The 22,418-nt window shown below is 40.9% G+C and overlaps 1 pseudogene; it reads right to left on the bottom strand.

Annotated features, from left to right (window-relative positions):
* LOC120535281 overlaps positions 1-22,418 on the bottom strand; it is a 149,228-nt pseudogene that overhangs the window by 12,290 nt on the left and 114,520 nt on the right.

Here is a 22,418-nt window from a genome sequence, read left to right as displayed (position 1 = left end):
GCATTTTGGTGTAAAGGAGTCCCAGTCGTGTTTCTCAACTCGCTTCTGCTGAATAGTTTGTTGGCTGAAAGTCTTCAGTGTTTTTGTGTCACAGTAAGACACTATGCAGCTGTATTGCTGTTGTTATAAAGGAGCCTCAGTGGAAATAAACCTTTATTTTTATAAAGATTCTGTGTTGCTCCTATATACTGTATAGCTGGAATTTGGTGGTCTACCCTCCCTCTAGTGGGCATTTTTGGGAGTGTTTCTGAACTTCTTGGCGTTTATATGCTTTGGGACTCCTAGACTATGACATAGTCATCCTGCTTAATCAGATACAAGTTTTGCCCACTTTGTGAAGACGATCTATTTCAGAAAACCCCTTCTCACAACGTGAACACCTAATTTCGATTAATTTAAGTGAAAAAAAAAAAAACTAAGCATTTCCTGGGCCCATAAAATTATTCTAATTTTTGCTCAAATAACATCAAAATGCATGAAAATAGACAGACAATAGTATATAGTAGACAACACACCCTAATTAGACATTTCCCTTTATTAAATTCATTTCACAAGGCTGCCTACGAATGCTTTTTTCACTTCATATTTCACATTCAAAGGAGTAGCTTTTCCATGATCTTTTTGGAGACAGGATGCTCAGGATAATACAAGAAGATTAACACAAGTGACCCTAGCGCCTGTCATCCAGCCATGCGACCCTAAATGACTGCAAAGATCATCCTGCTGTTAACAGTGGCGGCGCATGTTTGAAAATCGCCCCAGTCTGTAAAACTGCAAAAGTTAAGTTTCATGTTGTTTTATGAGACGTAAGAGATATTTAAATTACCCTCTCCATATACGTGAACTCGGGGATGCCTATGATTCCAAAATGGTTAATTTTTTCTTAAAGACCATCAAAATGTTCATAACATAATTGTTTTCTTTGAAAGTATTTTATGGAAAGAAATATTGTATGATATACGCACGGGTAGAAATTGTAATTTTTCAGCCACATTCCGCTATAGCTGGTTTTCAGATGTCTCTTTTAGGTGTTTGTTGCTCAATTTTTATTTTTACATTGTTGATCATTTAGTTTCCTAAAATGTATGTATCTTTTTCTCTTTTTGCCTTGTGGTTTGTGGGTGGTCCCACCTGGGGAGGGCACCTATCTATCACCATCAAAGAACTGTGCTTAGCCACATAAAGGCTGAGCAAAACTCAGTCCCTTGCGGTTCATTGAAAGCGCTAGGTGGTTGGTGAGCTCTCCTTTATTTTTTGTTCTTTTTGAATTTTTTTTTTCTGACTGTTGGATTTCATATTGGGGCTATGTTTGATTTTGGGATTGTCTATTTTGAAGGTACTGCCTTCAGAGCATTTGTGCTTCTTAGAACTTGTTTTGTGCTGTGGAGCATTTCTTTGTATAAGTAAATCTTTTTATTTATAAAGTTTCTACTTTTGCCCTTTTTGTGACCAGCTGGGCTTTGACGGTTTTCTCTCTCTAGTGGGCTTTTCGAGTCATTGCAGGGAATTATTGTGCTTAGGAACCTCTGGTTCACGACATCGATGGGATGAAGTCTGTTGGCCTTAATGAACCCCTGCAGCTGTTGCAGCCCTCCCAGAGTCTGAGGCCAACACATGGGGTTTAGGTGGAAATGTAATTTGCCAGGCCTGTTTGAGGTTGTTTTGCATCTGAGTTCATTACAGCCGTCTACTTTGTATGTAAAACATGTTGAAACTGCATTCCTGTGAAAGGGACCATTTGCACCAACATTTAATGGAGAACATTGTTATTATTTGTATTTGTTTATTTGGCTGATGCCTGTGTCCAAGGCGACTTAAACAACATTTGAACCATTACTCCACCTTGCTTACTGGACTTTGTACCGTATGATACACGATCAAGTAAAGGATGGACCCACCTGAAAACCTCCAGAGGAGCTAACACAGTAGTGATGAAGCCAGCTGTATCCGACTGTTTCATCTGGGCAAAGCTGACATTGAGCGCCCAGGAGACCCGCAGCAGCACATCCAGCAGCATGGCACAGTAGTAGTAGGCCTAGGAAGTAGTCAGAGAACATGGTCAAAGCAGTCTACAGATGGCCACAACTAATAAACAAGATTATAAATTACTCGTGCGTCATCATCACTTACTCCATGAGGCATGTGACCTTTGAAAATAATTACGGAGTACAGAATGTGTTGATCTTCATTAGGATTTTTGTTGTGTTTAGCAATGAGGGGATGCTGCCGTACATTAGGTAATGACACGGCTCAGCTGTCACAGATAGCTTTACTCAAAACTATTTAAAAATTACCAGCATGGTTTATATCATTTCTACAATCTACATGGCATTGAAGACCCGGTGGAAGAAACTGGCACACATGGACAGCGACATCTTACCAATGTTGTTTCTAAACACAGGGAACTCCAGTATCTGTATTACATCTTGTCTGAGCCTGAGTTGCCTCGAAAGCTTGCATATTGTAATCCTTTTAGTTAGCCAATTAAAGGGGTCATTTTGCTTGGCTTTTCTCTACAATCAAAGCATTGGCAGGTTAAGGTCATACACTGGGTTAAATATAGATGGGGACAGAAACTTTGTGTTTAATTGTCCAAATTGTACCTACAGTGTTAAGAGCAAATGGTGCAAAGAAGTACCCAAAGAAAATTGGGGTGCCAACTGGGCTACCCTGTTTACTGCAGTTCTCCAAAACACAGTAAAAATGAGTGTGCGGTGGTGCAACAGAAAGGAGTCCTATCAGGGGCTCTCCTGAAGGTTCAGCTCTCTCGAGCAGGTCCAAGTCAAGAAGCTCCATCATAGGGGACTGCTAGCCTTAGACTGAGATAGATAGATAGATAGATAGATAGATAGATAGATAGATATGAAAGGCACTATATGATAGATAGATTTTTTCATTTCAACAGATGGTGCATCACAAACATTAGCATATCTATTTTGTTAGATAGATAGATATGAAAGGCACTATATGATATATATAATACTATATAATACAAGTATAGATAGATAGATATGAAAGGCACTATATGATATATATGGTACTATATAATAGATAGATAGATAGATAGATACTTTATTAATCCCAAGGGGAAATTCACATAATCCAGCAGCAGTATACTGATACAAAGAAACAATATTACATTAAATAGTAATAAAAATGAAAAAAATAAAAATAAAATAAGCAGACAATAACTTTAAGTAATGTTAGCATTTACTCCCCCGGGTGGAATTGAAGAGTCGCATAGTGTGGAGGAGGTAAGATCTCCTCAGTCTGTCAGTGGAGCAGGACGGTGACAAAAGTCTGTCACTGAAGCTACTCCTCTGTCTGGAGATGACACTGTTCAGTCGATGCAGTGGATTCTGCCATCTTCCTCTTGTATTTATACGGACCTGCCTGAAACAGGGCTATACTATACAGTAATTGTTGTGGGCAGGGCTTAGGTACCCTCAATGGGCAGCTTCTCAGAGCTGCAGAGGAGAAAACAGTACTGTTAGCGGTGTCACACCCTCTTGCCCTGGGGGGATTGCATGCCCTATTTTAGCCTGGAATGTGATCCTCATGCGTGGCAATACAAAACACATTTGGGGGGGATTACAGTGATCCTCTTCACATTAACACCACGATTCACTATTGAAGGTAGGCCGCTTTTATGCTTCACAGTTCCCTACAAACTGTCTTTTCATAAAGACTGACATTACTGTTGTGATTTGTCTGGCAGCTCCATTTCTGACTGTTCCTTGGACCGGTATTTGTTAGTGGTTCTTGTATCATTTAACCATCATTTTTGGAATTTTGACAAGGGATAAGCTCAGAGATATGCAGGTGGATGAACCTATGGTGTCCTGGATGATGGACTACCTGTCCAGCTGAACACCACACTTTGTGAGGATCAAGGACTGTGTCTCTGATACGGCGGTGAGCAACACTGGAGCACCAAAGGTATAGTCCTGTCTCCTTTTCTCTTCACTTCGCACACCTCATACTATAAATGTAACAGAAGGTCATGTCACTTGCAGAAATTCTCAGATGATTCTGCAGCAATCAGATGTATTGATGAGAGGGGTAAGACAGAGGAGAGGAGTCAGGTGCTCAGCAAAACCAGAGAAATTGTTTTTAACTTTCGCCACACCAAAAGAGCTTTTAGCGGTGGTGCACTTCTATATGTTTTCATGGGGATCCACATCAATGACAGGTTGGACTGGTCTCAGAATACAGAAATATAGAACTCTATTAAAGCCATAAAGAAGTAAAGCCGACAGTTGACCAGGAGAAATAACCGGGAGTGAGAAATCAAAAGTCGATTGCTCAGTAGGTGGTGGAAACTTAAAGCCGACGGTCTCTTAGTGATTCAGCTGAACGCAGAAAATGCCGAAGCACCGAAGTTGCTACAAAAACGGAGAAGATGATATCAGCGCTAAACGTAAGTTCTATCTGCTCTCTGCCCGTTGAGGGCACGTTTATATGTTGTGTGTCCTGCAGTATGTACAGCTCAGGTTTTCCGCCGACAGTGCAGATAGCTTCACCTGCCAAAATGTTTAGTTAATTTAGAGTTGGTGGGAAAATACGAATTGGAGGACGCGTTAGGAATCTGATAGCATTAGGCAAACCGAAAATTGGATCGACTCGGTTTGTTTAGACAATTCGGCTACTTCTGATTCGCTTCAGTCTCTCCAGGTCCCACTGTAGTCAGTGCGCGCCCAAAGTCAGCAGCACCAATTCAGCCACAGGGCGAGTGGGTAACAGTAAGACGGGGTCTAAGAATCCAAAATTTAGTCCCCAGCACCCAGGTCACCAATTCTGACCCAGAACAGATTCTCAGCACTCCGCAGAAACTGAGAATAAGAAAGTGCTCATAATTGGCGATTCCATAGTGCGGAATGTTAGACATCCAAACTATGTTAAACCAGCAGTTAATGTTAAATGCCTGCAGGGGCCAAGATTTCTGGCATAAGGCCGCATTGTGCTGACGATGAAGTATCTACCTTATTGCTGCATGTCGGCACTAATGATATTTATTTACAGCAATCTGAGGTATTAAGAGGAACTTCATCTCTATGCACCAAAGCTAAAACAAAATGTCGGAATTTAATTGTATCTGGTCCCTTACCAAGATTATATAGAGGGATGTGATTTATAGCAGATTGCATTCCTTTCACTGCTGGCTAGAAACCTGGTGTGCAAATAAAAGCATAGCATTTGTGAACAATTGGGATGATTTTTGGGAAAGGCCTGGATTTTTCAGAAGAGATGGTCTTCATCCTAACTGGAGGGATCTTATGTATTATCCCAAAATATGGCAGCAAAACTGCCTGGTTGACTGATTAGAGCACCATCCAGGCCGCAGTCATGTGATCTTAAATCACAGGCTGTTGTTTATCCCACCTGTTATTTTCCTGAAGCTGTTACCCATAATCCCTGTTGTGGGGCATCCAGTAAATTTAGTCTTGATACAAACCATAAATTAATTGATAACCAAAAATAAGGTGTATAATTAGACCAAGGGATAAAACCAGACCTCCACCAGGGCATCTGTAATAGAAATTTAATTCAAATTAAAACAAAAATATATCAGCAGTTCAGAAAGAACCATGCAGTTTTAAATGCTGTTTATTGAACATTCGCTCTCTTGGCACTAAAGCTGTTTTGGTAAATGATATATATTAAGTACAAAATCTGATCTGTGTCTTCTACTGAAACCTGGTTTAGTAAATATGACACTGTTACCCTAGCTGAGGCGTCACCAGATGGATACTCGTTCCTTCAGTCTAGAGATTCTGGTCAAGGAGGAGGCCTTGGAATAATTCATTGTAACAAAATGCAAATCACTTCTAAAAATTTAGGCAACTTTACATCTTTTCCTTTCATTCATTTTAAATATTAAAACAGATTCCAACACAATTATAGTGCTAGTCTACAGACCACCAGGGCCATATTCATTGTTCATGACTGAATTTAGCAACCTTCTGTCTGATTTGGCTATAAATTATGATCACGTAGTTCTGATGGGGATTTTAATGTACACATTGATGTGGAAACTGACACTTTTAGCAAATGTTTTACTTATTTGTTAAATTCAGTAGGATTTTGTCAGATTGTCAAAGGTCCAACTCATAATCATAACCACACATTAGATTTAATTATAACTTACAAAGTTGAAATTCAAAATTTAAATATTACTCCATTAAATGAAGTTATTTCCATCACTTCTTAATTACATTTGATTTAGTTCTGCCCATGCCAACGCACTCACAGATTAAAACAAAGACAGTGCGACATCTAGATTGTAATTCTGCTTCAAAATTTATAGATACCTTGAGTAAGTCGAGTGTAATTGTGGAAAACCATTTAGATCAGTTAACATCAAATGTAAACGTGGAAAACAATTTAGATCAGCTAATATCACATTATAATGTGACCTTGAGAGATGCTCTGGACACAGTGGCTCCCCTTAAAACAAAAGTGATCAAAGCACATAGAAACTCTCCCTGGTTTAATGAAAACACTCGAGCTCTTAAATTAGAGTGTCGAAAACTGGAGCGCAGATGGAGAACAACAAAGCTACATGTCTTTCAAATTGCATGGACAGAGAGTGTTAATAAATATAAAAAAAGCCCTCTTTAAAGCTCGCTCAGAATACTATTCTACATTAATAGATAGCAATAATAAAAACCCTCGGGTACTTTTAGACAGTGGCTAAATTAACAAATGGGAATTCAGATCAACAGTGCAAAATACCAACAGATATTAGCAGTACGGACTTTATGAACTTCTTCAATGAGAAAATTAAAAATATAAGATCCCAGATCTCAGCATCACAGTACAAACCGCATACTAGCTAGCTTCTATGTTAATTAATGTTGACTTATGTTTATTTTTTATTGTGTCTTCTATTTTTCTATTCATTTTGTAAAGCACTTTGAGCTACATTTTTTTGTATGAATATGTGCTATAATAAATGTTGATACTAAATAATTATAGGCCTATTTCAAATTTACCCTTTCTCTCTAAAATACTAGAAAAAGTAGTCGCCAGTCAGCTTCAGTCACACTTTACGCATTACAATTTATTTGTGAAATTCCAGTCTAGTTTCTGCACTGGTCATAGTACAGAAACGGCACTAACACAGGTTGTAAATGACAATCCGATATCCTCTGATGAAGGAAACTCCACTGTAATTCTGTTGTTAACTTAAGTGCAGCATTTGACACCATTGACCATTCGATTTTACTGCACAGGCTAGAAAATGTTGTTGGACTTATGGGTCCCGTGCTCGCTTGGTTTAGTTCTCATTTATCAAATCGATTCCATTATGTACAGAAATGTGCTGACAGGACTCCATCATTACACACAGAAGTTCAATATGGTGTCCCACAGCGCTCAGTACTCAGACCTTTACTGTTTTCACTTTACAAGCTTCCACTGGGATCTCTCATTAGGAAACAGCATGTTAAGTTTCACTCCCAGTTATACCTTTCATTCAAATCAAATGAAGTTTCTCCAATGTTGTCTTTAATTAGTTGTGTTAGCGAATTAAAGGAGTGAATGATTGATAAATACTTGTCTTTAAACACAGATAAAACAGAGATGTTAATTGTTTGAGGGAATGACGCTGATCACAACAATATTCTGTCATCATTTAACTCAGTTGGAGTCCCTATTAATTTTACTGAATCGGCCCGCAATCTAAGAGTTCTCTTTGACTCTAGCATGTCATTTAAAAAACACATTACAAAGTTGTCTAAATCATGTTTCTTCCATCTCAAAAATGTTAGGAAATTAAGGCGCTTTCTAAATAAACAGGATTCTGAGAAATTAATTCCTGCATTTATTTCTAGCAGGATTGACTACTGCAATGCGGTGTTCACTGGCTGTTCAAACTGTTCTTTATTCAGCCTCCAGTTAATCCAAAATGCTGCTGCAAGAATTATTACAAGAACAAGAAAATACGAACACATCACTCTAGTTCTTAAATCCTTACACTGGCTCCCGGTTAAGTTTAGGGCAGATTTCAAAATCCTCCTTTTAACATATAAAGCATTAAATAGCGGAGGTCCGGCTTACTTGTATGAACTTATCATGAATTACACACAAGAGCGCACATTAAGATCTCAAGATGCCGGTCTTCTTATGATTCCAAGAATTAAATAAATAACAGTGGGAGGTCGAGCTTTTAGTTACAGGACCCCTAAACTGTGGAGTGGTCTGCCTGCTAGTATAAGAGATGCCCCTTCGGTCTCAGTTTTTAAATCCCAGCTGAAGACTCACTACTTCAGTTTAGCACACCCTGACTAGAGCTGCTGATTAACTGTACAGACTGCATCTTTGTTGTCAGTCATTAGCACTAAAACAGAAGTAACATGACAGTTAGAATTTGATACTAACCCTCACCTATTCTGTTTTCTCGGTACTCAAATATGGCACTTGGTGCCATGGCACTCCTGCCAAGTTGTTGTACCTGCCTAAGATAAAGTCATCCTTGATGGAGAATCACAGGAAGTCATGGGGTAGAGGGGTCCTTTAATCAGATTGGCTGGCTCAGCGCTGTTTCAGCTGTGGAATGGCCAAATGGGGGAGGCAGCTTGATGGCTGAGGTCTCTAGGACTCTAAACAAATCCAAATTATATTATGTGATATCATCTACTGTTAAGTTCTGGTCTGTTCTTGTAAAATTTTGATTTTTATACTGTATTGAGGATTTTTCTGTGTATTGTATTGTATTGTATTGTATTGACCTCCTTCTTTTTGACACCCACTGCATGCCCAACCTACCTGAAAAGGGGTCTCTCTTTGAACTGCCTTTCCTGAGGTTTCTTCCATTTTTTCCCAAAAAGGGTTTTTTTGGGAGTTTTTTTCTTGTCTTCTTACAGAGTCAAGGATGAGGGGCTTTCAAGAGGCAGGGCCTGTTAAACCCCATTGGGCACTACTTGTGTGATTTTGGGCTATACAAAAATAAATTGTATTGTATTATATATATATATATATATATATATATATATATATATATATATATATATATATACAGTGGTGTGAAAAACTATTTGGCCCCTTCCTGATTTCTTATTCTTTTACATGTTTGTCACACAAAATGTTTCTGATCATCAAACACATTTAACCATTAGTCAAATATAACACAAGTAAACACAAAATGCAGTTTTTAAATGATGGTTTTTATTATTTAGGGAGAAAAAAAAATCCAAACCTACATGGCCCTGTGTGAAAAAGTAATTGCCCCCTGAACCTAATAACTGGTTGGGCCACCCTTAGCAGCAATAACTGCAATCAAGCGTTTGCGATAACTTGCAATGAGGCTTTTACAGCGCTCTGGAGGAATTTTGGCCCACTCATCTTTGCAGAATTGTTGTCATTCAGCTTTATTTGACAGTTTTCTAGCATGAACCGCCTTTTAAGGTCATGCCATAGCATCTCAATTGGATTCAGGTCAGGACTTTGACTAGGCCACTCCAAAGTCTTCATTTTGTTTTTCTTCAGCCATTCAGAGGTGGATTTGCTGGTGTGTTTTGGGTCATTGTCCTGTTGCAGCACCCAAGATCGCTTCAGCTTGAGTTGACGAACAGATGGCCGGACATTCTCCTTCAGGATTTTTTGGTAGACAGTAGAATTCATGGTTCCATCTATCACAGCAAGCCTTCCAGGTCCTGAAGCAGCAAAACAACCCCAGACCATCACACTACCACCACCATATTTTACTGTTGGTATGATGTTCTTTTTCTGAAATGCTGTGTTCCTTTTACGCCAGATGTAACGGACATTTGCCTTCCAAAAAGTTCAACTTTTGTCTCATCAGTCCACAAGGTATTTTCCCAAAAGTCTTGGCAATCATTGAGATGTTTCTTAGCAAAATTGAGACGAGTCCTAATGTTCTTTTGCTTAACAGTAGTTTGCGCCTTGAAATCTGCCATGCAGGCCGTTTTGCCCAGTCTCTTTCTTATGGTGGAGTCGTGAACACTGACCTTAATTGAGGCAAGTGAGGCCTGCAGTTCTTAGACGTTGTCCTGGGGTCTTTGTGACCTCTCGGATGAGTCGCCTCTGCTCTTGGGGTAATTTTGGTCGGCCGCCACTCCTGGGAAGGTTCACCACTGTTCCATGTTTTTGCCATTTGTGGATAATGGCTCTCACTGTGGTTCGCTGGAGTCCCAAAGCTTTAGAAATGGCTTTATAACCTTTACCAGACTGATAGATCTCAATGACTTCTGTTCTCATTTGTTCCTGAATTTCTTTGGATCTTGGCATGATGTCTAGCTTTTGAGGTGCTTTTGGTCTACTTCTCTGTGTCAGGCAGCTCCTATTGAAGTGATTTCTTGATTGAAACAGGTGTGGCAGTAATTAGGCTTTGGGGGTGGCTACGGAAATTGAACTCAGGTGTGATACACCACAGTTAGGTGATTTTTGAACAAGGGGCAATTACTTTTTCACACAGGCCATGTAGGTTTGGATTTTTTTTCTCCCTAAATAATAAAAACCATCATTTAAAAACTGCATTTTGTGTTTACTAGTGTTATATTTGACTAATGGTTAAATATGTTTGATGATCAGAAACATTTTGTGTGACAAACATGCAAAAGAATAAGAAATCAGGAAGGGGCAAATAGTTTTCACACCACTGTATATATATATATATATATATATATATATATATATATATATATATATAATATGTCATTTATATTGTGTACAGTGATCCTGCTATATCAAGGCTCGACTTTCATGGCTTCACTCTATCGCGGATTTTAAATGTAAGCATTTCTAAATATATATCACAGATTTTTCGTTGTTCGCGGATTTCTGCGAACAATGGGTCTTTTAATTTATGGTACATGCTTCCTCAGTTTGTTTGCCCAGTTGATTTCATACAAGGGACACTATTGACGGATGGCTGAGAAGCTACGCAATCAGAGCACGTATTATGTATTAAATAAAACTCCTCAAAGATATACGATATGCTTCCCACATGGTGCTTCGCACACTTCCGAGCTCTAACAGCCTGTATTGATTTTTGATTGTTTGCTTTTCTCTGTCTCTCTCTCACTCTCTGACATTCTCTGCTCCTAACGGAAGGGGTGTGAGCAGAGGGGCTGTTTGCTTTGAAGATACGGACGCTTCTGTAATAAATGCTGGAAGACTACCTTCACATTGATCCCTTCGTTGTGGCCGCTTTATCGCGGTGCTTCCACTTAAAAGCCCAACAGCCCTATTGATTTTTGATTGTTTACTTTTCTCTCTCTCTCTGACATTCTCTGCTCCTGACGGCTCTCCTTTGAAGAGGAAGATATGTTTGCATTCATTTAATTGTGAGAAAGAACTGTCATCTGTGTCTTGTCATGGAGCACAGTTTAAACTTTTGACTAAAGGGTGTTATTTCATGTCTAGAGGGCTCTAATAACGTTAAAAAAACATATTTAGAAGGTCATAAACAGGTTTTCTATGCTCTAACTGCAAAAATATTAGATTTATAATTAAAGAATCCTACTTCGTGAAAATTCATTTATCTGTCTGGAGCAGATTAACCGTGATAAACGAGGGTTTACTTTTTAACTGTGCGGAGAATATTTATAAACAGTGTGGGAGAGTTTCTAAGGGCTTAAAATACAGTGGGATGCAAAAGTTTGGGCAACCTTGTTAATAGTCATTATTTTCCTGTATAAATCGTTGGTTGTTACGATAAAAATGTCAGTTAAATATATCATATAGGAGACACACAGTGATATTTGAGAAGTGAAATGAAGTTTATTGGATTTACAGAAAGTGTGCAGTAATTGTTCAAACAAAATCAGGAAGGTGCACAAATTTGGGCACCACAAAAAAGAAATGAAATCAATATTTAGTAGATCCGCCTTTTGCAGAAATTCCAGCCTCTAAACGCTTCCTGTAGGTTCCAATGAGAGTCTGGATTGTGGTTGAAGGTATTTTGGACCATTCCTCTTTACAAAGCATCTCGAGTTCATTCAGGTTTGATGGCTTCTGAGCACGGACAGCTCTCTTTAACTCACACCACAGATTTTCAATTCTATTCAGGTCTGGGGACTGAGATGGCCATTCCAGAACGTTGTACTTGTTCCTCTGCATGAATGCCTTAGTGGATTTTGAGCAGTGTTTCGGGTCGTTGTCTTGTTGAAAGATCCAGCCCCGCGCAGCTTCAGCTTTGTCACTGATTCCTGGACATTGGTCTCCAGAATCTGCTGATACTGAGTGGAATCCATGCGTCCCTCAACTTTGACAAGATTCCCAGTCCCTGCACTGGCCACACAGCCCCACAGCATGATGGAACCACCACCATATTTGACTGTAGGCAGCAGGTGTTTTTCTTGGAATTCTGTGTTCTTCTTCCTCCATGCATAACGCCCCTTGTTATGCCCAAATAACTCCATTTTAGTTTCATCAGTCCACAGCACCTTATTCCAAAATGAAGCTGGCTTGTCCAAATGTGCTTGAGCAGACCTCAAGCGGCTCTGTTTGTGTTTCCTCTGCATCACTCTCGCAGACAGCATCTCCTTGTGTAAAGTGCCGAATGGTTGAACGATGCCCAGTGACTCCATCTGCTGCAAGATGATGTTGTAGGTCTTTGGTGCTGGTCTGTGGGTTGACTCTGACTGTTCTCACCATTCATCGCTTCTGTCTATCCGAAATCTTTCTTGGTCTGCCACTTCGAGCCTTAACTTGAACTGAGCCTGTGGTCTTCCATTTCCTCAATATGTTCCTAACTGTGGAAACAGACAGCTTCAATCTCTGGGACAGCTTTCTGTATCCTTCCCCTAAACCATGATGGTGAACAATCTTTGTCTTCAGGTCATTTGAGAGTTGTTTTGTGACCCCCATGTTGCTACTCTTCAGAGAAAATTAAAGAAGGAGGGAAACTTACAATTGACCCCTTAAATACTCGAATTCACCTGTGTATGTAGGTCAGGGGTCACTGAGCTTACCAAGCCAATTGGAGTTCCAATAATTAAAGTTTGGGAATCAATAAAATGACAACGGTGCCCAAATTTATGCCCCTGCCTGATTTTGTTTGAACAATTATTGCACACTTTCTGTAAATCCAATAAACTTCATTTCACTTCTCAAATATCACTGTGTGTGTCTCCTATATGATATATTTAACTGACATTTTTTATTGTAACAACCAACGATTTATACACGAAAATAATGACTATTAACAAGGTTGCCCAAACGTTTGCATCCCACTGTATATAAAAATAACCATACAAACATATGGTTTCTACTTCGCGGATTTTCACCTATCGCGGGAGGTTCTGGAACGCAACCCCCGCGATCGAGGAGGGATTACTGTATATACGAGGTGTGGCAGAAAAGTAATGAGACTGATTTTTTATTTACCAAAGTTTTTCTTTTTTTCAAACATCAATGTTATCCCCTTCAAAGTAGTTCCCTGGGCAGCTACACACCGATGGAGACGCTGTTCCCACTGTTGGTAGCAGCACTAGAAGTCTTCAACCGGTATGGTCTTCAGCATGTCCGTTACACTCTTTTGGATGTTTTCTAAAGTCCCGAAATGACGTCCTTTGAGGACACTTTTCAGTTTAGGAAAAAGGAAAAGTCACAGAGACTGAGGTCAGGTGAATAAGGGGGCTGGAGAACCACAGGAATGCCTTTTGAGGTCAAAAATTCTGTTATGGAGAGGGCAGTTTTTCGGCAACATTTTCGCACAGACCTTTCGCACGTGCAAATGTTCAGTCAAAATTTGATGAGCGGTAAATCTGTTCAAATTTAATTGTGCACTCAACATTCTTAATGTTAAACGACGGTCTGATCTCACAAGAGTGTTCACACGTTCGATGTTTTCATTGGTTTTCGAAGTTGAAGGCCTCCTGAAAAACTTGAGCTCGATAAAGAATGTTCCCCATAGGCCTGTTTTAACTTTTCAAACGTCACACTTGCCGTTTAATGGCACAACGTTGCTCCAAATTCTGCTGTTCCATTTTGCGGTTCACACAACCAAAAACACAACTTCGCTAATAGCAGCAGTCACAAAAATCACGTAGTTAACGGAAGGAGTTGAAACTCGCACTGAGCTATGGGAGGGCACTGATACACGGGCTCTATCAAGGACAACAGCGCAGCGTTGCCAGATCGCTTGCAGTGTTGCCAGTCTCATTACTTTTCTGCCACACCTCGTATAATGTCATTTCATATTAGAATAAACTGGATGAGAACAGGCCATTCAGCTCAACAAACCTCACCAGTCCTGTCCACTTAATTCCACTAAAAAACATCAAGTCGAGTTTTGGAAGTCCCTAAAATACTACTGTCTACCACAAGTCTATTTTTATATAGTGTTTTTTATATCTGCTTATTATTTAGTGCCTTTCACATATATCACTTGTATATAGTGACTTTCATATCTCTCTAGCTATGAATCCTGAGAATCTTGAATCTATTTCTTATAGTGTTTTACATACCTACTGTATCTATCTATCTATCTATCTATCTATCTATTATATAGTGCCTTTCACATCTGTCTATCTATCTATCTATCTATCTATCTATTATATAGTGCCTTGCTTATCTATCTATTATGTAGTTATGTAGTCCCATCCCTATCTATATATCATATAGTGCCTTTCTTATCTATCTATCTCATTTTAGCTGCAATATTTCTCCATATCCTCCGGCCGTGACGATCAGTGAAAACTTGCAGCTGCTTCTAGACTCCACCAGGGGGACCCAGAAACACTATAAATGGCAAAGGCATTCAAGCACTCCTCTGCCTAGATACAAATGAGGCCTTACTGCATGTGAGTAGACGGTCTCCTCTCGTAGCAAACGCTGCCCACGAACTAAGCCCCAGTCCATCCGAAGGTCCCATGTGATGGTGGCAATGGCACTGAGGCAGGTGGTCAGCACCCACAAGCAGAGATACACTTTCACTCCAGATGCCAGCTGAGGGCGCTCTACGAGAGAAATGAAAGCACATAAATTAAAACATAAATAGGTCATAAGGCATTTAACAAACTGGAGAAGAGCATTCAGCCTATCAAGCTGTAGGTGGCTGATAACTATAGCATTACTTCCAATAACTCATGTACATGTTTATTTAAAAGGGGGCAGCTGGTGATGCTGCTGCCTGACCACAAGGAGGCTGGGGTTCAAGTCTCTGGTACTCCGTGTGTGGAGTTTGCATGTTCTTGCTGCGTCCATATGGTTTTCCTCCAGACAGGTTAGGTGGATTGGTGATAGTAAATTGGCCCAGATGTATGACTATGTGAATAAAGACTTGCGCCCTGTCCAGGGGTTGTTCAGTTGTGTTGCATCTGATGTTTACTGGGATGTTTTACTGTGTCATTGCGAGTCTGCTCTAGGTTGCTGGGTTTGGAAGATGGATGGGTGTTTTTGTAAAAAGAGGTCAGGCTCAATAATTCCAACTGCATGTTCTGTTAATTTTGCTCCTGATCAAAATTCCCCACAGGTGTGTAAACAATTGTGTTCTGTGGAGGAGTGACTTTCCACACAGCTATAGGATTTTGCCAACCACTAATCTTGTAATTAAAAAAAAAAGGAAATGAACTATTTGTATTTTTACTGTTTTTGTATGACATAACTATCCTCCTATTTCAGGCCCAGCCAATTTATTTTTGAGTCTAGCAACTCCCATAACAGGACATAATCACTCACGCTCGGCCCATTTAGAGATAATAATCAATATAATACACAGCTTTTTGAGATGGAGTAGCTGGACATCCTTGAGTAACACAAGAAGAATGTGCCAACTCCATACAAAGAGTGAGCAGGGCAGGTTATTAAGTCAGGTCACTGGAGCCTTTCGGCCATAGCGGTAAGTACTGCACCACCACACTATCTCAAAAACTATCAGGAACATCATTTTTGTTGTAGAATTGCACCATGATCCATCCCAGGGCACCTCATTTTGCACTTTGGTAGCTGTTGGGTGGTCAGCTTATGAACCCATGACATCTGGATTGCAAAGGTCCTCGGGAGCAGCTTCTTACAACTGGACAGTTCGTTGTCTGAGTCCGTGGCAAAACACTTGGCGTAGTTGGTGGGTTAAATTTGAAAGTTACTTTTAGCGCTAAAAGTCGTAGCATAATATCTAAGTTAATGTTAAGGACTATGATCCAGAGGCCAATTTAAGACAAGGAAGTTCGCGGAATGAAACTTCCAATTGCTTACATCTATTTGATGCCTTATTTATGAATTGTTTGACCTTTTTTTTCCAATGCCAAGAACGAATTAAAGGAATATTCTCAGTTTTCACAGATATGTTGCATTTCTTCCAGCATTATCTGCTCGTGTTTTCCAAGGAGTGGTAATACACTAATGCTTTCCTTTACTTGTGAATTCGTTTGGTTATGTGTTAGTCCTGCAGATTACTCGGATGGATTTTTACGTATCATCAGCTTTCCTGTGAAGACTTACCGTGCTAAGACGGTCACTGGTGTATTACCTCTTACCTTAATAGTTAAAATATTTTTTGTGCATCATATATTATTATGCTGTATATTTAGTGAATCAAAAACACAGGTAGAATCAAACTTGTGCTTCCTTTGGAGAGTAGCTATGTCACCAGCAGCGCTCACCCTTCCTGGCTTCATAAGCAAGTCTGGCAGAGACTGTTCTTCGTGTTGCTTTACTCGCTGACCTGGCACTCTGTGTGTTTGTCATCTTTACTATTTCCTGGCTTAAAGTTGCACTTCTATTTTGCCAAAATACTGCTAACTAGCTGACGCCCGAATGGTGTAAGAATAGGAACGGAAAACGGTGAGAAAGGAATACTTCTTGAAAGACGCAGTTGTGAATCGGTGTTTTGCTGGAGACAACAGATAATGAGTCGAAAGATCTGACCCTAGAAAAAGCCACGTGCAACTGACCGTGGCTGAAGACTGGTTGTTGTAGATTAACGCAAATATTTGCAAACGTTTGTCTTTGGGACTTGTTGATAGTCATGGAGAAGGCGAGTCTGAGTGGGAATTGTGTGCGTTTAAATTTAAAAGGGAGATTGGTGTCGGAAGGAAGGATAGAGATTATGGGAATGAAGATTGTTTCAGAATTTTGGATAGCGATCAGTTTGCACTCAATAATCTCTTATATATATATATATATATATATATATATATATATATATATATATTGTCAGGGATGCCAGGGGCCATGACCCGCCGGGACGCCAGGAGGGACCGGAAGAGGGTCAGAGCCCTGCCTGGACCACGGGGTTTGCCTTCCGGTTGCTTTGGGGCCACGGGTCGAGGGCATGGAAGCCCTTCCCTGTAGGGGCCCGTGGTCACCGCCAGGAGGCGCCCCAATGCCTTGGGACTTGTTTCCCAGCACTCCCGCCACACCAGGAAGTGCTGGGGAAGATTTATGACGCGCCGGAGAGCAGCCGGGAGGACAGCCGGCACTTCCGCCACACTTGGGCGTGGCCAGAAGTAGATTGCCGGAACACCTGGGCTCATCCGGTCCTCCATAAAGGGCCGCTCCTTCATTCAGGGCTGGAGTCGGTGGAAGGAGGACGAAGCAGTGGAGAGTGGAGGCGGCCCGAAGAAAGGCATTGTGGCCAGGACTTTGTAACTGTTTGGGGTTTGTGCACGTGATTGAGGTCTGTGTGACCATTGGACTGGGTCTTTGTGACCAAATTATTCTTGTAAATATTGTAAATAAACGTGTGGTGGTTGAAAAACAACATGTCCGCCTGTCTGTGCCCGGGTGCCGTTCACAATATATATATATATATTTATTTATACACACATACATACAGTGGATATGGAAAGTATTCAGACCCCCTTCAATTTTTCACTCTTTGTTATATTGCAGCCATTTGCTAAAATCATTTAAATTATTTTTCCCTCATTAATGTACACACAGCACCCCATACTGACAGACAAAAAAAAAAGAATTTTTGAAATTGTTGCAGATTTATTAAAAAAGAAAAACTGAAATCTCACCTGGTCCTAAATATTCAGACCCTTTGCTCAGTATTTAGTAGAAGCCCCCTTTTGAGCTAATACAGCCGTGAGTCTTCTTGGGAAAGATGTAACAAGTTTTTCACACCTGGATTTGGGGATCCTCTGCCATTCCTCCTTGCAGATCCTCTCCAGTTCTGTCAGGTTGGATGGTAAACGTTGGTGGACGGCCATTTTTAGGTCTCTCCAGAGATGCTCAATTGGGTTTAAGTCAGGGCTCTGGCTGGGCCATTCAAGAACAGTCACAGAGTTGTTGTGAAGCCACTCCTTCAAGTTATTTTAGCTGTGTGCTTAGGGTCATTGTCTTGTTGGAAGGTAAACCTTCGTCCCAGTCTGAGGTTTCTTAGCACTCTGGAGAAGGTTTTTGTCCAGGATATCTCTGTACTTGGCCGTATTCATCTTTCCCTCGATTGCAACAAGTCGTCCTGTCCCTGCAGCTGAAAAACACCCCCACAGCATGATGCTGCCACCGCCATGCTTCACTGTGGGGACTGTATTGGACAAGTGATGAGCAGTGCCTGGTTGTCTCCACACATACGGCTTAGAATTAAGGCCAAAAAGTTCTATCTTGGTCTCATCAGACCAGAGAATCTTATTTCTCACCATCTCAGAGTCCTTCAGGTGTCTTTTACGCAAACTCCATGCGGGCTGTCATGTGTCTTGCACTGAGGAGAGACTTCCGACAGGCCACTCTGCCATAAAGCCCTGACTGGTGGAGGGCTGCAGTGATGGTTGACTTTCTACAACTTTCTCCCATCTCCTGACTGCATCTATGGAGCTCAGCCAAAGTGATCTTTGGGTTCATCTTTACCTCTCTCACCAAGGCTCTTCTTCCCCGGTAGCTCAGCTTGGCCGGACAGCCAGCTCTAGGAAGGGTTCTGGTCGTCCCAAACGTCTTCCATTTAAGGATTATGGAGGCCACTGGGAACCTTAAGTGCAGCAGAAATTTTTGTAACCTTGGCCAGATCTGTGCCTTGCCACAATTCTGTCTCTGAGCTCTTCAGGCAGTTCCTTTGACCTCATGATTCTCATTTGCTCTGACGTGCATTGTGAGCTGTAAGGTCTTATATAGACAGACAGGTGTGTGGCTTTCCTAATCAAGTCCAATCTGTAGAATCAAACACAGCTGGACTCAAATGAAGGTGACCTCAAGGATGATCAGAAGAAATGGAAAGCACCGGAGTTAAATATACGAGTGTCACAGCAAAGGGTCTGAATACTTAGGACCATGTGATATTTCAGTTTTTCTTTTTTAATAAATCTGCAACAATTTCAAAAGTTATTTTTTGTCTGTCAATATGGGGTGCTGTGTGTACATTAATGAGGAAAAAAAATTAATTTAAATGATTTTAGCAAATGGCTGCAATATAACAGAGTGAAAATTATATATATATATATATATATATATATATATATATTATACACTCACCTAAAAGATTATTAGGAACACCTGTTCAATTTCTCATTAATGCAATTATCTAATCAACCAATCACATGGCAGTTGCTTCAATGCATTTAGGGGTGTGGTCCTGGTCAAGACAATCTCCTGAACTCCAAACTGAATGTCAGAATGGGAAAGAAAGGTGATTTAAGCAATTCTGAGCATGGCATGGTTGTTGGTGCCAGACGGGCAGGTCTGAGTATTTCACAATCTGCTCAGTTACTGGGATTTTCACGTACAACCATTTCTAGGGTTTACAAAGAATGGTGTGAAAAGGGAAAACATCCAGTATGCGGCAGTCCTGTGGGCGAAAATGCCTTGTTGATGCTAGAGGTCAGAGGAGAATGGGCCGACTGATTCAAGCTGATAGAAGAGCAACTTTGACTGAAATAACCACTCGTTACAACCGAGGTATGCAGCAAAGCATTTGTGAAGCCACAACACGCACAACCTTGAGGCGGATGGGCTACAACAGCAGAAGACCCCGCCGGGTACTACTCATCTCCACTACAAATAGGAAAAAGAGGCTACAATTTGCACGAGCTCACCAAAATTGGACAGTTGAAGACTAGAAAAATGTCGCCTGGTCTGATGAGTCTCGATTTCTGTTGAGACATTCAAATGGTAGAGTCAGAATTTGGCGTAAACAGAATGAGAACATGGATCCATCATGCCTTGTTACCACTGTGCAGGCTGGTGGTGGTGGTGTAATGGTGTAATGGTGTGGGGGATGTTTTCTTGGCACACTTTAGGCCCCTTAGTGCCAATTGGGCATCGTTTAAATGCCACGGGCTACCTGAGCATTGTTTCTGACCATGTCCATCCCTTCATGACCACCATGTGCCCATCCTCTGATGGCTACTTCCAGCAGGATAATGCACCATGTCACAAAGCTCGAATCATTTCAAATTGGTTTCTTGAACATGACAATGAGTTCACTGTACTAAAATGGCCCCCACAGTCACCAGATCTCAACCCAATAGAGCATCTTTGGGATGTGGTGGAACAGGAGCTTCGTGCCCTGGATGTGCATCCCACAAATCTCCATCAACTGCAAGATGCTATCCTATCAATATGGGCCAACATTTCTAAAGAATGCTTTCAGCACCTTGTTGAATCAATGCCACGTAGAATTAAGGCAGTTGTGAAGGCGAAAGGGGGTCAAACACCGTATTAGTATGGTGGTCCTAATAATCCTTTAGGTGAGTGTATACAGGTACTCCTCACTTTACGACCGAGTTCCGTTCCGACGACTACGTCGCTAAGCAAATTGGTCGATAAGCGAGGAGCTTGCGCCGGGAATATAGGATCGAAACTTTTTATGCATTTTTTCCGTATGCCTTGCATACACTTATCTGTCACTTCGTCCCAAGCTGATTTAATGTTTTTAATGCAATCTAAAATACTGTACGATTTCCAAAAATCACGAAGGGTTACTAGATCATTTTCTGTTGCTGCTATACCTTGGGAAAAAGTCGTGCACAAATAAAACGCTTTGAACGTAGCTATAGCGCCCTGATCCATTGTAGTAAATCATTGAGATGCCGGAGGTGGCCTGGAGCATTATCAAGCAGGAGAATAATTTTAAATGGAACTCCCATTTCCAAACAATAATGCTGGACTGTGGGTATGAAGCAGTTCAAAAATCAATCTTAAAATAAAGGTTGCGTCATCCATGCCTTTTTATTTCCACGATAGTAAACGGGCAGACTGTTTTTACTAACGTTTGTCACACACGTGCGCATGGGAGGCAGCTAAAGGGCTCGAGTGAAGGCAGTTCGGAGGCATGCCGGGGTGTGGTAGAGTGCACTGAGTCATTTTCTCCCTTGCCTGTAGACCATTCCCGGGGGATTTCACCTGGCTCTCCTGACATCACTTCCGGGACTGAGCCAATGGAAGTCGGCCACACCAGCTCCAGTCCCTCTGATGTCACGTCCGGCTATGAGCCAATAGTGGAAGACCACGTGCCAGATCCATATGACCTCACTTCCTGTCTCCCCCTTTAAAACCTGCCCCTTTTCCTTTGTTTCAGTCTTGTTCTGGACTCAGTTGAATGCACTTCAGTGCTGATTGTTTGATAAAACGACCTTTTGCAGCCAGGATACCACATTATACGGGTGGCTGCCCCAACTCTTTATCTGTCCATGTCTCGTTCTTGTGACACGTTCTTTAATGCACGTGGGTTTTTGGAGCAATAGTCCAGGAAAGGCTTTAACTTGAACCCAGCGGCATTCCCTCCCAACAACAACGTGATCCTGTCTTTAAAAGCTTTGAAACCGGGCATTGCCTTAGCTTCTTTGTGCACATAGTACCTTTCAGGCATTTTTTTTCATCACAGCCTGGTTTCATCCACATTGAATATCTGTTTCGGGCAGATAATAATTTACTTATTTCATCCAATTCGTCAACAAATTTTTCTGCTGCTTCTACATCCCCGCTGGCCGCCTCACCACTGATTCTCCAATTATGCAGATTGAATCTCCACCTAAACCGCTGAAACCATCCATGGCTTGCTGTAAATGATTCTGTCGATTTTTCACCTTCATGTGCCTTCAAAGTCTCAAAGATACTGCGTGCCTTAGCTTGAATTATTAAAAGGCTTATCGGCATATTATTTTGTATCTGGTTGTCAAACCAGATCGCCAATAATTTCTCCATCTCTTTAATAAGACCTTTTCGCTGCCTAGTTATTATGGCTTTAAATCCTGTCGATGATTTCACCACCTCTTTCACTCTAACTTTATCCTTTAAAATCGTTGAAATTGTCGAATGTGCCAATTTCAAGTCACGTGCTATTTCTTTAACTGTTTTACCAGCTTCGTAGTCTTGTATGATTTTTATTTTCACTTCAAGGTCGTGTTTCTTAATTTCTCCAGATGATGCCATACTTTTTCTTTTCGTCAACATCTGTACTATTTTGGGGTTACAAATATGTAAAAAAAAAAATAAAAAAACAAGGTTACACAGTGACTGCTTGTAGGAATGAAACTGACTGAAAAAAACGCATAGCAAGCCTTTAGTACGCT

Source organism: Polypterus senegalus, chromosome 9, assembly GCF_016835505.1.
Source record: "Polypterus senegalus isolate Bchr_013 chromosome 9, ASM1683550v1, whole genome shotgun sequence".
In the NCBI taxonomy this organism is placed as follows: domain Eukaryota; kingdom Metazoa; phylum Chordata; class Cladistia; order Polypteriformes; family Polypteridae; genus Polypterus; species Polypterus senegalus.
This window is presented reverse-complemented; position numbering and strand designations above follow the sequence as displayed.